Here is a 25,405-nt window from a genome sequence, read left to right on the forward strand (position 1 = left end):
AAGAAATAGCTGAAGACAGAAAATGAAAAGCAGCCAAATAAATCATCAGCTACGATTCCATGGCCTTGTAGAAGAAATACAGCCACAACCTGAGACAAAGAAAGAGAAATGGACCCCATCCAACACAAACCTTGAAAAGTGGATGCTCACAATTAATGAGTGAAGCAGCTGCCCACTGATATCTTGTCTAGGGAGTGAAGATGCCCTAAGTTCTGCTTCTGAAAACTCCAGTCATAAATCTGTCCTTGTAAATCTGTCCCTGGCATCTCTTTTACAAACATACTGGACCCACCGATAGTTGGAAATGTGATCCTAAGTCATGTAGGCTGCATTTAAACCCACCAGTACTATAACAGCTGAGGTATGATGCTGGTGATCCTATACATATTCTAAGAAACTTGAGTTTAATGCTCAATTCTCAGGAAATCATTCCAGCTGAGCCTAGGGCCATTAATATAAACTCCTTGGACCCTCCACTCTCTCTGTGCCTGTTTGAAAGAAGGGAGTTTTCCCACCCCAGGTTTCTGTAACAGCTTCAAATTCCAGATTGGAAAAATCTGATAATCAAATATGGGAAAGGGATCAATGCACAAAGCTGCTACACAGGCTGCACACTGCTCCCTCTGGGAAAAAGCTGAACACTCAGGGCCACACCCAGCAGGTGTGTCCATGGGGACCCCACCAGGAAGATGAGGTGCAGGATGAGAGCAGTGGGGCAGATCCTAGTCAGATCCTCCTTCCCACCCCTCTGTGCCCCAGGCTCTCTGCTGAAGACCATCCAGCCCCACCCTGCAGGAACCAGCCCAGGAAACAGCAGGAGGCCCTGCCAGACTGCATTCTGAGACCACCCACAGTGGGAGCCCGGCTTATTTAACTGGAGAGCAGGAGTCTCCCCGCCTTCCTTCCCTGTGCTTTCAGCTGCCCTGCGTGTGCAGTTTCCCAGAACGCTGCCCTCTCCTGTAACCACTAAATAAAGCACATTAGGGACAGGCCAGGCGCTGGGAGCCTGGGAAGCAGAGGTGGGAGACAGAACAGCCCGGGCCCCAGCCCTGACCTCGGGAAAGCTGCCATGATCGCTGAGAAGTAAGTGAGCCTCACTGGGGGCCTCCAGCCGCCCGGGCACCCACCCTTGTCCCACACGCCTCCCCGCCCATTCCTGTACCCCAAACCTGCTTCAGAAAGTCCCAGGAGTAGGTACCCTTTCTTCCGGAACCACAGGGAGCGAAGCGGGGAGAGTGGGGCAGAAAGAGTCCCTGGCACGTGGGACCCACAGGCGGACAATGAAGAGGGAAGCAGCAGCAGGAGGCAGGCTCTGGGTGAGCACCCGGAAACTGCCTGGGATCCCACGTGCAGAGCAGGAGATGCAGTAAATGCAGGAGGAGTAACACAGCCCCCAGGGCAGACCTCGACCAGGGAATGAACTCCCTCTGGTCCAACCCTTGGGCGGGCACTAGCACGCGCATGCCCACAGGCATTCGGAAGGCAGATTACATCGGAGCTCCTGGGGACTCTGGGAAATGGAGTCCAGGCCACAGCATCCCTACAGACACCAGCTGGCCCTCCCCAAGGGGTGCAGGCTGGGGTGGGTGCCCACAACCAGAGGGCATTTGCTTTTGTTAAGTCCCTCCTTCCTTTCCTTCCCACCCCAAAATCTCAAGGATCAGTTGCTGTTCTTCCTTTCCTGAATCAAAATCTTAAAGAGTGACACCTACTGCTGCTACTGACCCCAAATTTTGGCTCCCTCATAACCTCTGTCTCTTCCAGAAAAATCTTATTTACTGCTTTGGCCCTAGAAATCATAAATGACTATGGTAGAATGTAACTTTTAAGAGAGGTGTAGAAGGCATGGTTTAACATCCAGTTTTGAGAATACAATTTTTATTTGTGTTTACAGTTCTTTTAAGATTTATTTATTTATTTGGAAGTCAGAGTTACAGAGGAGAGGCAACGAGAGAGAGAGAGGTTTTCCGTCGGCTAGTTCACTCCCCAATTGGCAGCAGTGCCACAGCACTGACCCCTTATAGTTCTTTTCAAATCATTTTACACTGTCTTTTTATTCATCTAGTACGGAGACAAACAGAGGAATGGACACAGAGCTAACATAGCTGAATATTCAAGAAGACAGGTTAAGGGGTTAAATGCCTTATATCATTTATATACCTTCGATTAATTCTGGGGACAGTATTATCTGGAGTTTACAAAGGAGAAACTGAATGGAAAGAGCTTGGAAAAACATGATGTTTTTTAATATCATTAAAAAGTCTAAGTTAAAAGCCAATCAAGGGGCCAGCACTGTGGCATAGCAGGTAAAGCTGCCACCAGCATTGACATTCCATATGGGTGGAGGTTGAGTCCCGGTTACTCTGCTTTCAATCAAGCTCTCTACTATGGCCAGGGAAAGTGGTGGAAGATGGCCCAAATCCTTGGGCAGCTGCACCTGTGTGGGAGACACAGCAGAAGCTCCTGGCTGCTGGCATCAGATCAGTACAGCTCTAGCCATTGTGACCAATTGGTGAGTGAACCAAAAGATGGAAGATGTCTCTCTCTCTCTCCCCTTCTACTCTGTGTAACTCTGACTTTCAAATAAATAAATAAATCTTTTTTAAAGAGCCAATCAACATATAATACTAGTTTTAAAAATCTTTCTTTTGTCTTGGGTCTCAGTTTTTAAAATCTGATTTCTCATAGGGAAAAAATGTGAGAGATACAAAGAGTACCTACAAAAATAATTTACACTGTAAAGAACCACAGAGGATTATAACTTGTCTAGAAAACAAAGGAGATTCAAAGTCTCTATTATTTCATGGTAATTTTTTCTTATTTTTAATATCAAGATAGTATGTAAATATGCAGTGCTAGGTATTTCTGTGTTGTTTGATATGTTTTATTTTTAAGCAGAAATTCAAAGAGATAACTGGGTAACATGGGGTTCTATATCTCTGATTACTTCTCTCAATTAGAGATCATGGGATTAGAGTTGGTGCTGGATTAATAATGCTTAAATCTTTATCCACTGACTTCACACCACCATTCACTATGAAAGACAATATTCTTTGGGTAGATTGCTCTTTCTTGCCAGACTGTAAACTTCATGGGGTCTAGAAACATATTTGCTTTGACACTAAAACTCAGCATCTTGACAGTCAGTCTTTTAGTTGAATGAATAAATGATATACAAAATAAATATTTCTGCCCCTCAAGAACTGCCTAATAGAGAAGAAAATAAAAATTGATTTGATGACTGTCAGTATTAGGTGAATATATAATTTGTTGTTCTGATATAAGCTTGGTCATAAAATGGGCATATTAATAATGACACAGAGTTGAAGTGTATAAACATCTAGGGCCAAGCGGGTTAAATGTTCACCCTAGCTATATAAGGCATTCCATGTCAATAGGAGAGGAAGGAGGAAGAGGGGAGGGAGTGTAGGTGGGAGAGTGGTTACAGTGGAAAGAATCTCCATGCTCATTAATTATTAGCAAAGAGAGAATCTATGATCATTTGTTGCTTAAGAAAGGGTGATAGGCATTATTTAATTATAATGCAGGCATTTAATGTTTTCCTGTCTCTGAAATAGGAAGTCTATAACTCAGAATTCCTTGCTGTTTCATCAAAAACAATTCAAAACAAAAACCTAATTAAGCATAAGAGGAAGTTATGCATTAGAAGTGTATTCTAATTTCTAGGAGATTCAGTGGTTAGAAAATTCATCCCAAATCTTGCTGCAAAATGTCCCATATATTTTCCATGACCACTACCCGTAAGCATAAACTCTTTTTTTTTAAAGATTTATTTATTTGAAAGTCAGAGTTACACAGAGAAAGGAGAGGCACGGAGAGAGGAGAGGCAGAGAGAGAGAGAGAGAAAGATCTTCCATCTGCTGCTTTACTCCCCAATTGGCCACAATGGCTGGAGCTGAGCTGATCCAAAGCCAGGAGCCAGGAGCTTCTTTCAGGTCTCCCACTTGGGTTCAGGGGTCCAAGGACTTGGGCCATCTTCTACTGCCACCACATGACATCCCACGGCACACTCCCCCCCCCCCAGCAGTGTTCTGCAGCTCCTGCTCCTCTCCACTTTCACTGGAAGGATCTGCTGCTCCTTTTCTTCATGCAAGTAAGTCTGATTCAGATGATGTCCCTGATACACTTGGCTGGCAAGAGCCATGGCATGTGTCCATGACCTAGCTAAATGCAAAGCTGGAACATTTTTAACTTTTCACTGCCATGGTGAGACAAGGACTCCATCTAATGAAGTAGGGGATTTTTCAGGGAGTCTAGAGAATCAAATATGACAAAATGACAAATCTTAACCAAAGAGTGTCATGGTAGAGAGGAAGAGAACCCAAAATGTACTTTTCTATCTTTTCTTTTCTGATATAAGTGCCTAAAAACAAAGCCAAGGAGGGCTGCGACAGACCCATTCTGAAAATTCCTTAACATCTTCATTTTCATCCAAGTTAATACATTACTTGAAGAAAATAAACTTTTACATAAATGAAAATGTAGTACCACAGACAAGTGTACAGGAGAAAATAGGCACTCAGTTACCTTAGAAAAATCTGGGTCCATTAATGTGTTCTTCCAGAACAAATGCTGCAGTACAATAGAACCACAGCCTCTGACATTCCCCCTCCACCCTGATGGATCTTGGGTTTTCCTCCCACCTCCCCTCTCCTGTGAATATCTAAGTAGTAGGACAAAAGGAATCCAAAGATACGATGATGGTATTTAACATGGAATAAACATACTGTTTTAGTCAGTACAATCCTCAATACTACAATAATTATTTCTAGTTCACTGATTACAAAATTAAGTATATGAAATCTATTCCTAATTAATCATTCCATCGAGAGCTTAATGTAGACTTTCAGAGGTGAAAGAAATAGAGATATGTGTAGAGATGTGTATCTCTATAATACAGATTTACCTCTGTACTTTATAGACAATATACCATGTTTGTATTTTTTTTGCAGTCTGGCATAGTTTATTACATCCAGCTTGTCACTTTGGAAATTTTATAATTAGACATTAATATACAAAAAATTTTGAATCTTTACAGATGATATAGAGCACCCTAGGCCCTCCCAGGGCAGAAAACAGATCAAGAGCTCATACAATGGCTTCAACCACAAGGAGCAGATGAGATATCATCGGAAAGATACCTATCCCTGCAGTGTGGCTGCTGAGCAGTTCTGCCCTTACAGATCTCATCTGTTTCAGGTCACTGAAGAAGGTTACAGGCTTTCTGACATTCCTAAAGATTTCACTGATGAGGATCTAAGATATATTCACTATGCTAAGAGCCTCAGAATGGTTTGTACAATAGAATGTTACTTTTTCCATGTGAATATGCCTTAAAGCAGTAGAAAGCACACTGATAACTTTCTAAATTAATTCCCTTTGCTGGAGCTTGGTCAGATGAGCTTCTCCACCTCCCCACCAGTCAGGCATTTTGCCAGGTTTGCCAAGATGTGGCTGGAATTGCAGGACAGATGGGCAAAGTCTGAAGCAGGAAAGTAAATGGTTCAGCCTCCTGCCATCCACACCTTGCTCTAAGGGAGGCAAAGCATGAGATGCCAGCAGGCAGTACCTGCACCCTTGTTCTCCTGCAGCACTGTGCTACCTTCCTCTAGACCACTTCCTCCACCACTGGCACCCAAGAGCCACCGCCAAACATGCAGAGAACATTTCTAATATACAAAGAGTTTGTGGAACATGGAATTCAAAGATAGGTGTAAGGGCCAGCATTGTCAAGCAGCAGGTTTAGCCACTTTTTGCGATGTGGACATCCCATAGGGGAGCTCCAGTTCAGTCCTGGCTGCTCTGCTTCAGCTTTCTGCTAATGCAGCAGATGTTGACTTATGTGCTTGGGCCCCTGCCACCCATGTGGGAGACTCAGAGGGCATTCTTGGCTCATGACTTCTACCTGGACCAGCCCTGCCCCAGCTATTGCATGCACCTGGCGAGTGAGCCATCAGATAGAAGATCTATCTCCCTACCTCTCTCTGCCATCTTAAAAAAAATGTAAAAAGAAACTGAAAGCCATAATATGGAATATACATAGTATGAATTATGTGTAGCTCTCACAATTTATTTAGTTATTTTTGAACTTAACACCTTAAAAAAAAAAAAAACTTGAAAGACAGCAACTGAGATCCTCCATCCACTGCTTTATTTTCCAGATGTCCATAACATCTGGGGCTGGCCCAGCCAGGAACTCCAAGCCTTTAAGCCATCATCTGCTGCCTCCCAGATGCACAAGCCTGACCCACTATGAACAGATGCCCCTACATTTTTTTATTTTTCCACAAACTTTTTGAAGTCACTTTTGTCAAAAGGTTCCTGACACCTCTCTTGTTGCTTTCATAGCGGCAGACTCTGGAATGCTATCTCCCAGTACAGAAGAGAGCCTCAGCAGTCCTCGGGGGCCAACAAGTAGGCAGATGGTGACAGGGTGAGCAAATCCCATACATCTTTGTTGTTAATGTAACTGTGAATGTGGCCAGTGCTGTGGCTCACTAGGCTAATCCTCTGCCTGCGGTGCTGGCACACTGGGTTCTAGTACCAGTTGGGGCACCGATTCCATCCCGGTTGCTCCTTTTCCAGTTCAGCTCTCTGCTGTGGTCCAGGAAGGCAGTGGATGATGGCCCAGGTGCTTGGGCCCTGCACCTGCATGGGAGACCAGGAGAAGTACCTGGCTCCTGGCTTCGGATCGGCACAGGTGCCAGCCATAGCAGCCATTTGGGGGTGAACCAATGGAGGGAAGACTTTTCTCTGTCTCTCCCTCTCTCACTAACTCTGCCTGTCAAAAAAAAAATGTAACTGTGAATGTCCATATAATTTTGTTCTGTTTACACAAAAATATCTTTGTTTAACAATTGAAGATTGATGCTGTAAAAACTGTCCTCTAATTTTTTGCTATTTTATTATTTATAAACCCATTTTGAAGATTTGTAGATCCATAAGTCCCTTGAGGACAGTGCACCCTGGTTTTGATATCCTTCACAGAAATAAATACAAACTGATTTCCATGGTGGGGGGAATCACTACAAACTATTGAACTTGTCACAAATAAGAGGCTGGGAGAATGGCTGCTCTGGTTATGCATAGTAACTACTATAGCACTTAAATAGGTATAAAGAATCTGACTGTAGGAAATAAATATAAAGAATTGTCTTGGGCCCTCTGCCAGCTCTAATCCTCTCATTAGGGAAGTGACAGTCCAACAGTCATGTGAACACACCTGAGGGGGATGCAGCACTGCCCCTCAGGGCAGGCAATGAGCTCTTCCCCTTCAAATAGTGGCAAGGTTACAGCAGGCACACAAGGAGTTGCTCTTCCTTTAAGTAACTGGGGAGTATTTGTCAAAAGTATTAAACTAAAATTTGGGAATCTCTGTATTGCCCTATCCTCACATTACTTAACATTCAATTACATTTTTTAAAAGATTTTATTTATTTATTGGAGAGGTAGAGTTACAGAGAGAGAGGCAGAGAGAGAAAAGGGGTCTTCCATCTGCTGGTTCATTCCCTAAATGGCTGCAATGGCCAGAGATTGGGCCGATCTGAAGCCAGGAAATCAGGAGCTTCCTCTGGGTCTCCCATGTGGGTGCAGGGGTACAAGCGCTTGGGCAGCTCACCCTAGCATGCTGACTGGTTCTACTGTTCAAGCACACATCCCCCATTCTCTTTTGGCGGGTCTACTGTAAAGAAAGGAGAGTATCTACAGTAATTAATATCTTACTGTTGCTCTTGCTGTCCGCCTGCAGGCCTGAGGGAAGAGCACTTAAATACGCACTGTGGAGTTCTGGACGTAGTTTCCAAAATTCAGTCTCTTTGCAGCTTAGGGACTCTGTCCTCGTCAATCACCTGAAAGCCTGCAGGAGTAGGGAGAAACTGTGTTTGAAGAATTCACAAATAAAGTGCATTGAAGTCAACCACTACCACCTCCACGACACCCCTAATTCAGGGTTCTGGCAAATCCCAAGCGGACCAGGAGTGACTCAGGAGGTGACCTCGACTCTGAAAGGCTCCAAAGAGCCTGGTGCACCCAGGGTGAGCTCAGTTCATCGCCCTCCCGCCCCCGCCACCAGGACGCCCGGCTCCCAGATCCTCCAGGAGGCGAGAGGCGGCCCCGCAGGTCCAGGCACACGCGGACATGCATCCAGAGCTGTCCCAAAAAGCAGGCCCAGCTCGGGTGTCGCCTCCTGACAAAGTCGCTGTCTCCTACTCCCTCCAAGAAGGCTGCAGGCCAGCACCCTGAATCGAGGCCCTCCCGTGAAGGAAGCTGCCCCCATGGGAACCCTGCTCCACTTGAGGGCAGGGCTGGGGAAGAAGGGCTAAGCCAGCCTCCACCCCAGGACTGCAGCCTGGGAAAGTCCAGGGCCCCAGCGCCCCTGCCGGGCGTGGCGTCTCCCTGAGTGCGCTCTGAGCCTGGCCTCAGCTATCAGCAGCTCCCTTGCTTCCAGAATCTGCTGCAGGGCGGCTCAGGCTCCGCCCGGCCAGGGGCCTCGGACCAATCCTCCCTGTCCTGGGACAGGACCGGCGCTGCCAGACTTGCCCCATGCCTGGCCGGCTATAAAGGCGGTGGTCATTGGCGGGCACCTGGTAGTTGCGGTGTGTGCGGGTGACGTGGGTGGTGTTACGTTGAGCTCAATTTCGGACATTGGGACAAGAACACAGGCGGCAGCGTCGAGAGCTAGGAGAGCCAGGAAGGGAGGCAGACCCGGTGAGTGCGACCCTCAGCCTCTCCCGCCAGCCTGCTGTAGGCAACCAGGGCAGCAGAGTCCTGCGGGGTACCTAGAGATCCTGGCCGCGCTGTGCCTTCCGTCATCCACCCTCCTGCACTGCCGCTAGGGCAGTGCTTCTGCAGTTGGATGTCTCGTTCGAGTCCATGGTCGTTTTGTCATGATGGGCTGATCTCACGCAGTGACAACCATGGAACAAATCACTGTTCTGTGGCATCTGCCTCCCAGGAGCGTTGCGGGTTACAGGGGGGCACGGGTGAGCCGGTGGCACCTCCTGTGCGTGGTCTCTGGCCTGTCCAGGACCGAAGGTGGAAAGGGAAGCAGAGGAGCTGGCTCAAGGTAGTCCCGCTGCGGGTCCCATCAGGTGTGAAATGTCTCCCGATTGCGGTTAACCTTGCAGGGAAACTGTCCCCTTTTGTGGGCCAGAGACAGCATCTGCTTTATTAGCTGTGCAGTATATTGAAAATTAAAATTTGGGCAGTCCCATCTTTAGTCCTCACAGCAGCACTTACTTTATGAGGAACACATGAAACTGCTCAGTAATTCGGTGCTGAGTTTTTTTTTTTTTTTTTTTTGACAGGCAGAGTGGACAGTGATAGAGACAGAGAGAAAGGTCTTCCTTTTTGCCATTGGTTCACCCTCCAATGGCCGCCGCGGCCAGCGCACTGCACTGATCGGATGGCAGGAGCCAGCTGCTTCTCCTGGTCTCCCATGGGGTGCAGGGCCCAAGTACTTGGGCCATCCTCCACTGCACTCCCTGGCCACAGCAGAGAGCTGGCCTGGAAGAGGGGCAACCGGGACAGAATCTGGCGTCCCGACCGGGACTAGAACCTGGTGTGCCAGCACCACTAGGCGAAGGATTAGCCTATTGAGCCACGGTGCCGGCCCGGTGCTGAGTTTAATATTAGGTTGGTAAGCCTGCTATTGGCTTTTGGTTTGTTTGTAGCTATTGGATGACTTTATTTGGTAAAAATGCATTCAGGTCAGTAGTGTACTCAAGGATGGTCATTTAGTGAAATGTACTTTTTTTTAAGAGTAAAAGATTAGAAGACACGATTGAGCTACCTCAAAACTCCACCACTCCTGGGAAGGCCACAGTTGGCAAGAAAAGCACGTAGCAAACTTTCATCAAGTAAGTTGAGATTCCTGTGTTTGCAATCTGAACAGCTCACTGCTGAGCCGGGAGGGGAACTGCTCTGAGCACAACTCACTACAGAACTGCTCTTGCAGACTTTCCCCGAAGGAAGCACTGCTGTGGTCAGAAGCATTCCAGGAGCTGCTGGCCTGCAAATGTGAATTAGTCTTGAATTTAATCCATTGCAAGTATCACAAGAGTGCAGAAAGGCTGTGTCCTCAAACACACATGAGCAGCTCACCAAGGGGAATGAGACTTAACCTAGAAGGTCTGTTTATCTCCCTTTATTTCTCAGCATATTCACCCCAGGTGGGGGAAATAAATCACCCTTCAGCTCTGCAATGGCACTGCTCTTGGTAGAGGCTGAGGATGCTTTTCATTGCAGGCAGTGTTTGCAAGAGACTTAGTTCCCTGACGATTTGTGCCTCTCCTACAAATACATTTTGGCATTAAAAACAAACTGAAGTATTTATGTTTTAGTAGTATTTTGTAGTATTTATGTTTTAGTAGTATTTTAAGTATTTTGCCTGCTGGCATCTTTGTCTTTAAAGAGCTAAATCCTCAGGACTACAGGATTGAGTAAAAACTAGAAAATAGCTAATCCTAGTACTAGAAAAGCACAAGGGATTATTTGATCATTCGGTTCTTCAATTTCACATGCTTTTTTTTCTACTTTTCCCTTCCTACAGATATTCTGGCTGTATTGAAGGCTTTTTTAAAAACTGAATTCTGTGAAGAAAATATAGGCTTTTGGCTGGCTTGTGAAAACTTCTGAAAAATCCACCCACCCCAGAAGCTATCCTTAAAACCAAGGTAAATATATACAGTCTTCATAGAAAAAACCCCCAAAGAGGTAAGACCAAATTCCTCATTTCAGCATAAAGTGTACACCCTTGGCACCAAGAAGCAACAAAGGAAGTAAAGATATAAGACTAAAGCAAGGGCCAGGGAATCTGAAAAGCTTCCTTTCCTGGTGTCCTGGCTTTCAACTAAGTATCCCCAGACCTGGCAGGTGGAGCTCATCACATGTTACAGCCTCTGATTTTCACTTTCAAAGAGCAGAGCTCCCTTCTCTAACGAAGGATAATGAGTGATCTTTGTTTCAGATGAGCTTGCTTTCAAACCAAAACTCTTATTATCCAAAATATACAAGAAGCTACAACTCCCAGCTGTACAACTGCCTGGAAAAGGGTGTACAACATGATGTTTTACTTATTTGAAAAGTAGAGTTGCAGAGAGAGGTCTTTCATCTGCTAGTTCACTCCCTAAATGGCCACAGTGGTCAGGGCTGGGTCAGGCTGAAGCCAGGAGCTTCCTCCAGGTCTCCCATGTAGGGGCAGAGGACCAAGCACTTGGGCCATCTTATGCTGCTTTTCCCAGCAGGGAGTGGGTAAGAACTGGAGTAGCTGGGACTCAAACTGGCATCCATATGGGATGCTAGTGCTGCAGGCATCAGTGTAGCTTGCTATGCCACAGCACCAGCCCCAGGTAGAACACTTATCCCTGTTTTTTGGAATCAGAGTTCTACTAGGGCTTGAGTGAAAAACCATAGATCGGCCGGCGCCGTGGCTCAACAGGCTAATCCTCTGACTTGCGGCACTGGCACACCGGGTTCTAGTCCCGGTCGGGGCACCGATCCTGTCCTGGTTGCCCCTCTTCCAGGCCAGCTCTCTGCTGTGGCCAAGGAGTGCAGTGGAGGATGGCCCAAGTGCTTGGGCTCTGCACCCCATGGGAGACCAGGAGAAGCACCTGGCTCCTGCCATCGGAACAGCGCAGTGCGCAGGCTGCAGCGCGCCTACCGCGGCGGCCATTGGAGGGTGAACCAAGGCAAAAGGAAGACCTTTCTCTCTGTCTCTCTCTCACTGTCCACTCTGCCTGTCAAAAAAGAAAAAAGAAAAAAACCATAGATCACCACAGACACCATGGTTGATGAGAAAAAGGGAGCCCCAGAGTAGAGGACATGTTCTGTTTCCTAAGGCAGAAGTCTGTGACTGCCAGAGACTGACATTCAATTCAGTTCCCTCAGAACTAATGATTCCAAGCTAGGTAGTGAGTCAGGAAGCTGGTGACTGTCCAGGAGATGCTTGTATCAGAACAGCTTCCACCACTGTACAGACATAGGCAGGAAATATGTGGTCTGAGGGTGTGGGTCTTGCTGGAAAAGCAGGACTGTGAGATAGAAGATAATGCAATGGAATGCTGTTGATCTAAACTCATTTAAAATCAATAGGTCTGGGATTCTGTGGCCTTAACTACCTAGCTGTATATCTTTCATTAAATCAGTTCATGTTACCACATAGTGGTTTTGAGTCCCAACTAACGTAACATGTTGACTATGTAGAAGAGTACTAAAGTTCTTGTGACTCCATTTCATGCATGCTATTCTTGTGTATTGCTGAACCTGAAATGATGTTTGAATTGTTAAACGGTATATAAAATAGTGAGTGCTTGTGTGTAGAAAACCACAGTGTCTATTACAAGTGCCAAAAACTCTTGAAGGCAGTTAAGCTTTGAAGTGGTCTTTGAATATTTGAATACATTTATTTCGATAAATAATGTCATTGAATACTTACAGTCCAGGTGTGAGCTGATTTGATGTTGATAACTAGAATTATGACCAACATAAGGGGAAGATCTTTGTAGTAGAGAAGAAGTGTGCATTACTGTGTCTGTGCAGGGAGAACTGACAGCCCCAGAGCTGAGATGAGGGTGGCAAGGAAGATGCTCTTTTCTAAACCTAAGTCACAGCACATCCTTAGACCCACCCAGGGTAAAAAATTTTACCCAGGGTAAAAATTACTAACAGAATCTTTTATTAAACAACAGGGTCTTTGATGAGAATAGAACATTGACCTAAATCCCTTTTTGAGGATTGAGAAACAACTAAATAGAAGTGAACTGTATGGAGATAAACACCAATGTTACATTACTCAACTCTGCACTGCACCAATGAAGGAAGAAGACAAATGGGGAATATTGGCCTCCCCCTTTTTTGTCCTCTTTTCTTTGGTTCCAACTCACATGGGCTTCCAGAAGACATACATGGAAACTGTTCTCTTCATGGTCAACATAGATCTCAGAATTTCCCTTATTCATTTGCCTTCCCTTGCCTAACAGATTTTGATTGTTACTTTAGGTAATGAGGAAAGCAACAGAAGTGCACTTTTCTCCCTCATTTTTATAACATTTATTTGAAAGGCAGAGTTACAGAGAGGGTGTAGAGACAGACCTTCCATCTACTGTTTCACTCCCCAAAATGATCACAATGGCCTGAGCTGAGCTGATCCAAAGCCAGGAGCCAGGAGCTTCTTTCAGGTCTCCCACAGGAATGCAGGGGCTCAAGCACTTGGGCAGTCCTCTGATGCTTTCCCAGGCACATTAGCAGGGAGCTGGATTGAAGTGGATCAGCCAGGACTTGAATCAGTGCCTATATGGCAGTGGCTTTACCCACTGTACTACAGTGTGGGACCCATATATGTATATATTTCAAAGACTCATTTATTTGAAAGGCAGAGTTAGAGAGGGAGAGGCAGAAGAAGAGAGATCTTTCAACCTCTGGTTCACTCCCCAAATGTCCACAACAGTGGAGGCTGGGCCAAGCCAAAGCCAGGATGTTGAACAGTGCATAATCTCTAAGTATTAAATTGAAAAGGCTGAAGCTGGTGCCATGGCATATTGGGTAAAGTCACCACCTGCAGTGCTGGCATCCCATATGGGCACTGGTGCATGTCCTAGCTGCTCCGCTTCTAATCTAGCTCCCTGCTAATGTGCCTTGGAAAGCAGAATATGGCCCAAATACTTGGCTCCTGAATCCATGTGGGAGACCTGAAAGAAGCTCCTGGCTTTGGATCAGCCCAGCTCTAGCTTTTTGCAGGCACTTGGGAGTAAACCAGCAGATGGAATATCTCTTGATGTGTGTCTCTCTGTAACTCCTTAAAAAATAAACCTTTAAAAAAATAAGGTTTATTGACATGTGCTATGATCCAATCCAGTAAAAGTAAGAGAAGCAATAACTATCGCTACCTATATTTTTATCTAATCTAAGTATTGTGTAAACTAAAATATACAATACTAGGAGTATACTATCAGTAATTACACTACTGAGGTGGGGGCTGCAGTGCACAGGTTAATCCTCTACCTGCAGTGCTGGCATCCCATATGGGTGCCAGGTTCTAGTCCTGGTTGCTCCTCTTCCAGTCCAGCTCTCTGCTGTGGCCTAGGAGGGCAGTGGAGGATGGCCCAAGTGCTTGGGCCCCTGCATCTGCATGGGAGACCAGGAAGAAGCACCTGGCTTCTGGCTTTGGATCAGTGCAGCTCCAGCCATTGTGGCCATTTGGGGAGTGAACCAATGGAAGGAAGACCTTTCTCTTTCTCTAACTCTACCTGCCAAATTAATACATAAAATCTTTTAAAAAAGTAATTACCAATACTCAGTGATTATAATTAAAAATTTTAATAACTATATTGATTCTTTTTTTTTTTTTGACAGGCAGAGGTAGACAGTGAGAGAGACAGAGAGAAAGATCTTCCTTCCATTGGTTCACCCCCCAAATGGCTGCTATGGCCGGCGCTATGCCAATCCAAAGCCAGGAGCTGGGTACTTCCTCCTGGTCTCCCATGCAGGTGCAGGGCCCAAGGACTTGGACCATCTTCTACTGCTTTCCCAGGCCATAGCAGAGAGCTGGATTGGAAGTGGAGCAGCCAGGTCTTGAACCGGCACTCATATGGGATGCTAGCAGTTCAGGCCAGGGTGTTAACTACAGTGCCACAGTGGGGGCCCCAGTCCTAGCAGTTCTATGTTGTTTAGCATTTCGCCTTCAGTGTCAACTGCTAATAATACAGTAGAGTTGTAGAAGACCTGACAGTCATGCAAATCTTACCACAAGCTAGTACTGTGTAGAATAAATCCTGTAAATATAAAGACAATCTTACTTCACAGCGGAGGAAGAACCAGATGGGTAAAATGACTTGCTAATTTCACTTAGCTCTTTTGGTACAGAAACAAGGAAGGGTCTCAGCTTTATGCCACTTGCCTCAACTAGATGAGCCTGCAATTTTAATGACACTCAACTTGGGCTCCCGGAGTTTAAATGAATTTTCCAAGGTTACATGACAAAGAAGCCCCAAAGCCAGAAGTAAAAATTATTGCTCTCATCTTTCTCTTCCTTATCCACTATGGAAGTCTGATTTACAGTTGTAAATTATTCTAATATCATTTACAACCAAGAAGCATTATTTTTTGCTTACTTTAACAATGAAACTATTTTTAGCCATTGAGGAATTTATTTTAATGAAAGATATAGACATACTTTTTTTTTTTTTTTTTAATTGGAGATGCAGAGAGACAAACAAGTAGACAGAGAAGTGGTATTCACCCTCTAGTTCACTGCTCAAAAGTCCACAGTGGCCAGGGCTGGCCCAGGAGCAGGGAACCCCATCATCTGAGCCATCACTTGCTAGCTCTCAGGGTTTGCATTTCCAGGGAGTTGGAGTCAGGGGCTGGAACTGGGAATCAAACCCAGAAACTCCAATGTGGGATACAGGCATCTAAACCACAAGGCTACACCCTGGCTTCCAGACTTGTTTTTTCACCAGTCATCTGAAAATGAAAGTTAGTTCAGACCTGAAGTCTAAGGCTCTGGAGTCCTCAGGTGTGTGTTCTATGCATGAGAGTTAGTTGGGTTGCCCAAGCAGAGTCTACAGTTTAGAGAGAACAGCAGAGTGAAATGTGTGTCAGAGGATGTCAGCACTGGAGAGTGGCTGTGCTCTAGTCAGAGGCTGAGGAGGATGAGTCCACAGAGAGCAGCAGTACCAAGGGAGTGTGCTAGAAGGTAGGGAGAAAAAAGGTTGAAAAACAAATATGTTAAAAAGATTTGTTTATTTATTTGGAAGACAGAGTTATAAAGAAAGAGAGACAGGGAGGGAGAGGGAGAGATCTCCCATCTGCAGATTCACTCACCAAATGGTCACAATGGCTGGGACTGGGTCAGATCAAAGCTCGGATCTGGAACTCCATCCAAGTCTCCCTCATGGTGGCAGGGACTCAAGAATTTGGGTTGTCTGCTGCTTCTCAGATGCACTGCAGAGAACTGGATGGGAAGTAGAACAGCTGAGCTGTAAATAAGTGCCCATATGGTGTGCCAACATCACTGGCAACAGATTATCCTAATGCATCCCAACACTGGCTCCAACAAATGAATTTAGGTAAAACAATTCAAAATGCCAGGGAAATAGCAAGTAAAAGGTCAGGGATGAGCACTGTGGTGCAGCAGGATAAACCACTACTTAGGAGGCATACCTCATTCTTAAGTATGAGGATATTTTTTTAACCACTTTTGTACAAGAGGGTAACAGGATGAAAATTGTTCTCCAAGGAGTCTGATCTGATAACCTCACATAGGATAGACTGAGATGAGAAGAAATTGCAAGACAGATTACGAGTGCAGAAAAGAGGAAACTAAAACTGGAATGAAAGCATGAGGAAGGAAATACAATCCATGTTTTGCAAGAAATAAAATCAAATATATATACTGTTTATAGAAAAATAGAAATAAAAGCAAATATGAGAGAGTTTCAAAAGTTTGTGGAAAATGGAATTAAAAGATAATCTTATTTTATGCAACAAATTTTGAAATCTATGCATGTGAACGGTCTTCAAAAAGTTCATGGAAAATGTCTATTATACAAAAATGGTACATGGATTTCAAAAAAAATTTTTTAAGAAAATCCATTTATTTTTAATTTTTTATTTATTTAAGAGGTAGAGTTACAAAGAGTGAGAGAGAGACAGAGAGAAAGGTCTTCCTTCTGCTGTTTCACTCCCCAGATGGCCGCAACAGCTGGAGCTGTGCTGAACCAAAGCCAGGAGCCAGGTGCTTCTTCCCAGTTTCTCATGTGGGTGCTAGGGCCCAAGCACTTGGGCCATTTTCTATTGCTTTTCCAGGCCATAGCAGAGAACTGGAATGGAAGAGGGGCAGCTGGGACTAGAACTGGTACCCATGTGGGATGCCAATGCCACAGGTGGAAAATTAACTTTGTTTATTTTTATGAAAGACAGTTATAGGGGGGTGGAAAGGGGAGATACAGATCTTTCATTTTCTGGTTCTCCCAAAATGACCACAAGAGCCAGGACTGGCCCAGGCTGAAGATGGGAACCAGAAGTCCATATGAGTTTCCCACAGGGGTGGTAGGGGCTCTTCTTCTGCCAGGAGCATTAGTAGGAAGCAAAACATCCAGGACTGCAACTCGCACTCAAATAAGGGATGTTGGCCTCACATGTGGCAGCTTACCCTGCTGTGTCACAAAGATGGTCATTCAAAATAAATTCTTGAGGGTTAAGCCACCTTTTGCAGGGCCAGCATCCTATATGGGTAGCAGTTTGAGTCCTGGCTCCACTTTTGATCCAGCTCCCTGTTAATGTGCCTGGGAAAGCAGTGGAAGATGGTCCAAGTGCTTGGGCCCCTATACCATGTGGGAAACTCAGAAGAAGCTCCTGGCTTCAGCTTGGCCATTTGGGGACTGAATCAGCAAATGGAAATCTCTTTGTAACTGTGACTTTCAAATAAATAAATCTTTAAAAAACATTCTTGTGCACTTAAAAGACCTCTTGCAATACAGGTGCACAGTTACTTATTCAGGAGAAATGCTAATTCAGGTGCAAGAAATGCTGGTATCAGGGATGCCATGGTAAAGTAGTAGTGTGGAGAGGCCACTTAAGGGAGTTTTATGTAGAACACAGGCAGCGGTGTTTTAGAGTTTAATAGATAATGTTGGTTTAAAAATTACATATTGGGACTGGTACTGTGACATAGAGGGTAAGTAAGGCCAGCAGTGCCACCATCCCATGTAGGTCATGGTTTGAGACCCAGCTGCTCTGCTTCCAATCCAGCTCTCTGCTGAGGCCTAGGAAGGCAGTAGAGGATGGTCCAAGACCATGGGCCCCTGCACCCAAATGGGAGGCCTGGGAAAAGCTCTTGGCTCCTAGCTTTGGATCAGCCCAGCTCTGATCATTGTGACCATTTAGGAAGTGAGCTAGTGGATGGAAGACCTCTCTCTTTCTCTCTGCTTCTCTGTAACTCTGCCTTTCAAATAAAATAAATAAATCTTTAAAAAAAAAAAAAACTTAAAATAATTATGTATTAACTTCTAACTGGGAGATCAGTAATTAAGTCAAGGTAAAGTTAGTCATTTAAATAGCCATCTAGTCAGCCAGTAATGATGACCTCGTTTCATTTCTAAACACAAATTACTTTAAATGGCTTTAGAGATGTACTTATCAAAATAATGTGGGCAGGACTCCCTGGGGCAGCATGGAGGCTGTGGGAGAATGCAGAGCACCTGAACCAGTGAGCCCTGGGCAAAGTGTTATGAAGCTGATACAGACTCCCAGTCTCTAAATGACAGACACATGGTTCACAAATGGAACCAGAAGAAAACTGCCTGAGTAGCATAGTAATAGGAACAGGCACAGAACCCTGGTGTTCCTTTTGGTCCTCTGCAATTACTTCCCCTTAGCAACAGGCAGAGCCTGCAGCCTTCTGCCACCTACCCTCTCCCCACATAAAGGAAGAGTTGGAGGGGCCTATGGAAGTGGTGCATCTTGGGAGGCTGAATCTCTAGAAGAGAGGGCAGAGCAGGTGTGGAGCTCACCTGGCAGTGCCTGGGGACAGTTTCTCCATTACTGCATTTTAATGGGGACAGCAAAACCCTTACCATAGCCCTTCCCATACACACTGCAGAGACTTAATTGGTGAATCCTTCCAGACAACAGTGATTGGGCCAGGAGCTAAACACAGCAACTTCCTCTAGAACTGTGCTGGGGGAACAGTTCCCACTCAGATGGAGGGAATGGGGACAGGCTACACCCCCCTCCCAAACACAGGTCAGGTTATAAGGCTCTCACCAGCTAGCAGCTCTCTGGTCTCACCTCCCTGGTCTTTCTAGCTGACAAGCTCTTCCCAACCTTGCTGCCGGGAGGGACACACTCAGGTGTCACCTTCATGGAAAAACTAGTTTTTTTTAAGATTTATTTATTTCTTTGAAAGAGTTACACAGAGAGAGAAGGAAAGGCAGGGAGAGGGAGAGGGAGAGAGGGAGAAGGAAAGGCCTTCCATCTGCTCTTTCACTCCCCAATTGGTCACAAGGGCTGGAGCTGTGCCAATCTGAAGCCAGGAGTCAGAAGCTTCCTCTGGGTCTTCCCACACGGGTCCAGGGGCCCAAGGACTTGGACTGTCTTCTACTGCTTTCCCAGGTCATAGAAGAAAGCTGGATTGCAAGTGGAACAGCCAGGACTAGAACTGGAACTGCAGGCAGCAGCTTTATCCATGACTCCACAGTGCCAGCCCCAACCTAGAAGTTCAAGTTGACATAGTGGACACCACACTGTGGTCCCCAAGTCTAACGTAACCATGGGCAATGCTAATAGATTGTGTCACAGGCTGAGGGAGGTGACAGGCATGCTCTGCTGCAGAGCTGTGACATAGGAGAAGGGGCTCCAGACCAGGAGAAAGGGGACCCTGGGGTTCCCCGCCCTTCCTCTCTCCTCAGTGACCACTCTCCAGACCACCTCTTCTCTGTTGCCACAGACAGCTCTGAAAGCAGTGTCTTGGGGCAGGGAGGGAGGGTTGCAGGAAAGATCTCTGAGTAGTTGGTCCAGAGGGAGCATTCCTCTTAAAACATTACAGTGCTGTCTGCACCCACTCCCCTGGCCTTGATGGTCATTTGTCTATTAATGTCCCACTTCAGATGATACCTCTGATTATACCTCCAAACTTTGCTGTTGGACAGGAGGTGATTGGTGAGAAAATCCTACCTAGAGTTTTAAAAGATTTATGTATTAAAGAGCACTTCCAATCACTGGCTCACTCCCCAAATGTCTGCAAAGCAGGGCTGGGCCAGGCTGAAGCTAGGAACTCCGTCCTGTTCCCCGACATGGGTGTCAGGAGCTCACACACTTAGGTTATCACCATTGCTTCCCAGGTGCATTAGCAAGAAGCTCAACTGGAAGCAGAGGTGTGACCTGATTTTAGGTCCTCCAATATTGGCTGTGGGCATTCCAAGTGGCAGCTTAACCCACTGTACCATAACACCCTCTACTTTGATATTATTTATTTATTTACATATTTATATGTTTATTTATTTGAGACACAGAAAGAGACCTTCTATCTGCCATTTCACTCTCCAAAGGCCTGAAATATTTAGGGCTGCGCCACACTGAGGGTGGGATCAGAGAACTCAATTTGGTCTCCCCACATGGTTGGCAGGGACCCAACTACATAAGCCATCACCTGTGCCTCCCAGGTTGCACATTAGCAGGAAGTTGGAATTGCAAGTGTGCCAAGACTTGTACCAGGCACTTTAATTTGGGATGAAAGTTTCTCAAGAGCCGTCTTAACCACTGGGCCAAGCACTCACCCCCCACCTCAGTTTTTAAAGAAAAGGAATTCCATTCTCTTTCTATTACCCATAAATAAGAGTGTGGATAATCTCAATTGCTTGCTCCAAGCCTAATTCCTTTTGCCACAAAGAGAATCAACTTCAGATAATGGTAGTGCTGTGAGTCACAGAGCAGAGGTGAAAAGAACCCGTGTTCTCACTGACGTCACTCAGCCATTGAATTTATCAAGCCCAGGACCACTGTGTCTGGCTCTCCTCATTGTTCAAGCTGGTTGGAGATGGGCTTTTAGTGACCTGAACTAAAAACATCCCAGTGAAAACACCATGTACTCTACAAGATGTCTGGGAGAAGGATTTTGAACTAAACTATCCACGGTCACCTAATGGGCCACTAAAGAGTTGGACTCACAATTTTGTCTTAGTACAAGGACAAAGCCACCAGGATTTCTTCTGTTTGATTCATCTTCCATTTGAGGAAGGTACTGTAGTGCCTAAAAAGGGGTGCAGGAACCTCAGTTTTCCCACTCGGCTGTGTGGCCCTGAGAAAGGTGTTTAGATTCTATGGCTCCACTTTCTCACCTGCCCATGGAGAGTATCACAGTGCTTGTTTAGAGGGTTATTGTCAGTATCAAAGAAATGAAATGACTCACGTGTATTATAGTTTATTCCAGCTATGAGTGGCACACAAAGTAAATATTTAAAAGTGTAGCTTAGGGGCCAGCATTGTGGTATAGTGGGTTAAATCACAGCCTATGACTGGCATCCCATAGGGTGCCAGTTCTAGTCTTGGCTGCTCCACTTCTGCTGGAGCTCCCTGCTAATACACCTGGGAAAGCAGTGCGGAATCCAAGTACTCAGGTCCCTGCACCCAGGTGGGAGGCCTGGATGAAGCTGCTAGCTCACGGTTTCAGCCTAAGTCCTAGTGGCTGCAGCTATTTGAGGAGTGAACCAGCAGATGGAGGATACCTCTCTCTGACTTTTCTTTCTCTGTAACTCTGCCTTTTAAATAAATAATGTCTAAAAAAATAAAACCACCTGTAGCTTAACACTTCTCTCACATTTAAGGATTCAAAGATATTCATTCCAGGAGGGGCTCATTTGCCTTGTTGCCTTATCCATAACATCCCCTCATGGTACAAAATGGTTCCTGCAGCTCCAGTCATCCACCCTCCATCCCATCCAGAAGGACAATAGCAAATGAGAAGAGCATTTTTCTACTCTAAGAATATTTCCTTGGCATTGCACCTAGCAGATATGATTGACATTTCACAAAGAACAGTTCAGAGCTAACAGAATTTACACATCCAGAGTCTAGAACCCAAAAGATTTTACAGGACCCAAGATGTTAGCAGGAAACAAAAGGCCTGGGGAAAGTGTTCTGAATGTATTACACTTGGTAATTAAGCTTTCATGTAGAAATAACAGCAAACCCGATTTAAGTGGCTGAAATGTTAACACCAAATAAAAAGGGAACTTCAAAAACTTTTCACATGACATTAAGCAGAAACACAGAAAACATTCAAAATCAAGATCATGCACTGTATGCCCTGAAACTCTTAAGCACTGCAAACATGAAAATGAACTGTACCTGTATCTTTATGGGGAATCAAGAAGGCAGGACTGCCTGTTGCTCAACCACCTACACCCACACCTGAGCAGTTTCTGGACCTGTAGGGAAGATGTTTTAGAAAGGGAAATATGTGATCAATGCCATATTTCTGACACTCCCACCTTCCATAGGAGCACAGAAGCCATCATTTAGTTCCCCTAAAAGTACTTATCTTCCCCATATACAACTGATATCATTTTTTCCCTAGTCTTTTGTCTAAAAAAAGAGGCACCAGATTTCAAGATTTTGTTTTATAAGTCTATACCTAGAGCCCTCAGCGCCTTGGTTATTTTTGCTCAATACCATGCAATTTGAGCTTACAATTCTGGTGTTTGGGAAATGTTGCCAAATTAGCATCAACAACATATTTTCTTTTTTTTTTTTAAGATTTATTTTACTTATTTGAAAGAGTTACAGAGAGAGAGATACAGAGAGGTCTTCCATCCGCTGGTTCACGCCCCAGATGACCGCAACAGCTGGAGCTATGCCGATCTGAAGCCAGGAATGAGGAGCTTCCTCCGTGTCTTCCACGTGGGTGCAGTGGATTGGAGCACCCATATGGGTGTTTGGCCTTCCTTGATTATAAAGGTGATTCTTAGTGAAATGTTACATAATTTCTAAGAAGAATGAGAATTTACTATAACTAGAGAACCTAATGGAAAGCAGTGTGCAGTACATTGCACGCATTCCAGCCCACGTTTAGCTAACTGGTAAGACAGGCAAACAGGGCCTGAAGGCTGGAGCCGGCCTCACTTCAACAAAAGGCCACAGCGCAGTCCACGCTCCCCGATCTCCCTCCGTCCTCTCCACACAACCTGGGGAGAGGCGGACTGCGCGCACACAGAGGGAGAGGAGGCTCTGGAGCGAGCCGAGGCCGCTGGTGGAGGGACGGGGCCTGTCGCCCATGTCCGGAGCCGGCCCAGCTCTCAGCGGTGGGGTCCGCGGATGGAAGAGCTCAGGTGGGGGAAGTCCAGGTCCCTCTGTAGCTGGTTCTGGCAGGATCCATCCGCCCACGGCCCCTTCTGGGAAACCTGGCCCCACACACTCACCACTTCCTGCTCCCGAGGTCCGGGGCTTCCTCTTCTCAGAGAGGAGAAGGCCAAGCCACCGCAGGGACGCTTTTCCCGCTGTTGTCTGGGCGCGACTAGGACACAGGGATCTCGCGAGATGATGAAGTTGTCCGCCACCCTCACCAGGGCCCCTGATTGGACAGCTGCAAAGCCAATGGGCGTGAGGGGTGTCACAAAAGCCGTAGCCAATCAGCACGCTCGCTGGCACAGTGGGCGTGGGGAGGTTGTTGCCAGGCGACGGGAGTGCAGGCCGGGTTTGGGGTCTGAGGCCGGTGGGGTCGCTGTGGCCTCCATGTTCCTCGGGGCTCTCGGGACCTCTAGAGTTCACCGTGAGCTGCAGAAGCCGCTCCAGGTGAGTCCCCGCCAACTGCGGATCATCGACTTCTGGTCTTTGTTTCTTCACATCCGGAACGATTTCTCTTGTGGGAAGTTTCTGTGATGTTCCTTTGAACGTTGTTTAAAGATATTGCGTGGTTAATCCTCTTGGTCCATTTCTCTTGTAGATACGTGTTTTCTAGTCTGTCTTTCGTCTTTTTAATATTTCCTGTGTGTTTCTTGCTGTTAGCAATGACATTTAAAAAAAAAAAAAAGATTGTTTGAAAGGCAGAGTTAGAGAGCGAGAGAGCGAGAGCGATAGAGAGCGAGAGAGCGAGAGAGAGAAGGCTTCCATCTGCTGCTTCACTCCCCAGTTGGCTGCAACGGCCAGAGCTGCACAGATATGAAACCAGGAGCCAGGAGCTGCTTCCCTGTCCCCCATGCGGGTGCAGGGGTCCAAGGGCTTGGGCATCTTCCACTGCTTTCCCAGGGCATAGCAGAGAGCTGGATCGGAAGCAGAGCAGCTGGGATTCGAACCGGCTCCCACATGGGATGCCCCGGTCATGATATTTTACCCAGTCATCTCATTACCCTCATTACCCTTAGCATATTTTCATGTGTCTATAGGCCATTTGTATTGATTGCATCCTTTGAAAAATTTCTGTTCATGGGCCGGCGCCATGGCTTAACAGGCTAATCCTCAGCCTGCAGTGCCGGCACACCGGGTTCTAGTCCCAGCTGGGGCACCGGATTCTATCCCAGTTGCCCCTCTTCCAGGCCAACTCTCTGCTATGGCCCGGGAAGGCAGTGGAGAATGGCCCAAGTCCTTGGGCCCTGCACCCGCATGGGAGACCAGGAGAAGCACCTGGCTCCTGGCTTCGGATCAGCACTATGCACCGGCCGCAGCGGCCATTGGAGGGTGAACCAACGGCAAAAAGGAAGATATTTCTCTCTGTCTCTCTCTCTCTCACTATCCACTCTACCTGTGGGGGAAAAAAAAAAATCTGTTCATGTCCTTTGCCCATTTCTTAACTGCATTATTTTGTTGCAGTTGAGTCTCTTGAAATCTTTAATCATCACATATTAACCCTTTATCAGTTATATAGTTTGCAAATATTTTCTACCACTCTTCACTCTGCTGAGTGTTTCCTTTGCAGCAAAAAAGCTTCCTAGTTTGATGTAATCCCTTTGTCTATATCTGCTTTCATTGCCTGTGCTTCTGAGGTCTTTTCCAAGAAGTCTTTCCTATGCCAATGTCTTGCAGAGTTTTCCCAATGTTTTCCTCTAGTAATTTCTTTAATTAGGTCATAGATTTAGATTCATGATCAGTTGTGAATTGATTTTTGTATGGGGTGTAAGTACAGGTCTTGCTACATATGTCTGCATATCATATAGAGATCCAATTTTCCCAACACTCTTTGTTGAAGAGACTGTCCTTTCTCCAGGGATTGATTTTAGCTCATTTGTCAAAGATGTTGATTGTACCTGCATGGATTAATTTCTTTGGTTTATATTTTGTTTCATTGGTATACATTGGTTCCAGTCCCAGGCTGTTTCATATGTAACTGCCCTGTAGTGTGTCTTGAAATCTGGTATTCTGATACCTCCAATTTTTTCTTGTTTAACATTACTTTAGCTATTTGGGGGAGGGGGGTCTCTTGTGTTCCTATACAAATTTTAGCATTCTTTTTTCTAGATCTGAGAAGAATGTTCTTGGAGTTTTGATTGAGATCTCATTGAATCTATAAATCGTTTTGGGTAGTATGAACATTTTGATATTGATTTTCCTGTGCACAAACATGAAATATTTTCCCACTTTTTTGCGTTATTCTATTTCTTCCTTTAATATTTTGTAATTTTCATTGTGGAGATCTTTCACATTCTTAATTAAATTTGTTCCAAGGTATTTAACTTTTTGGTAGGTATTGTGACTGGTATTGCACTTACAAGTTCTTTCTCAGCCTGGGCTCATCAAATACAGACATATTTATCTTATCCAATTCCCAAGGGTTTCAAAGTTCACTTTTTTGGTGCATTATGAAAATTATTATCCCAGATAATAATTATTGTCAGATCATTCATAGAGAGATAAAATTAGAGATGTGGATGTTAATTATAAGTGTAGATGTTGATGA

General features: G+C 45.5%; 1 long non-coding RNA gene across 3 annotated transcripts in view; it reads right to left on the reverse strand.

The window, feature by feature from the left end:
- Positions 1 to 23,030, reverse strand: part of LOC133746751 (uncharacterized) — a 41,586-nt gene extending 18,556 nt beyond the window's left edge. For 2 of the 3 annotated variants that reach the window (XR_009864255.1, XR_009864256.1), the window contains exons 1-4: positions 22,935 to 23,030; positions 21,865 to 21,944; positions 15,841 to 15,970; positions 7,744 to 7,876 (exon numbers count right to left, since the gene is read on the reverse strand). This is a non-coding gene — a long non-coding RNA (uncharacterized LOC133746751). Of the gene's footprint in view, positions 1 to 7,743; positions 7,877 to 15,224; positions 15,706 to 15,840; positions 15,971 to 21,864; positions 21,945 to 22,934 lie in introns of those variants that run through there. The other variant, XR_009864257.1, reaches the window with a different exon arrangement.
- Between the last annotated feature and the right edge of the window lie 2,375 nt (positions 23,031 to 25,405).

The sequence above is a fragment of the Lepus europaeus genome, chromosome 18 (assembly GCF_033115175.1).
Source record: "Lepus europaeus isolate LE1 chromosome 18, mLepTim1.pri, whole genome shotgun sequence".
Classification (NCBI taxonomy): Eukaryota; Metazoa; Chordata; class Mammalia; order Lagomorpha; family Leporidae; genus Lepus; species Lepus europaeus.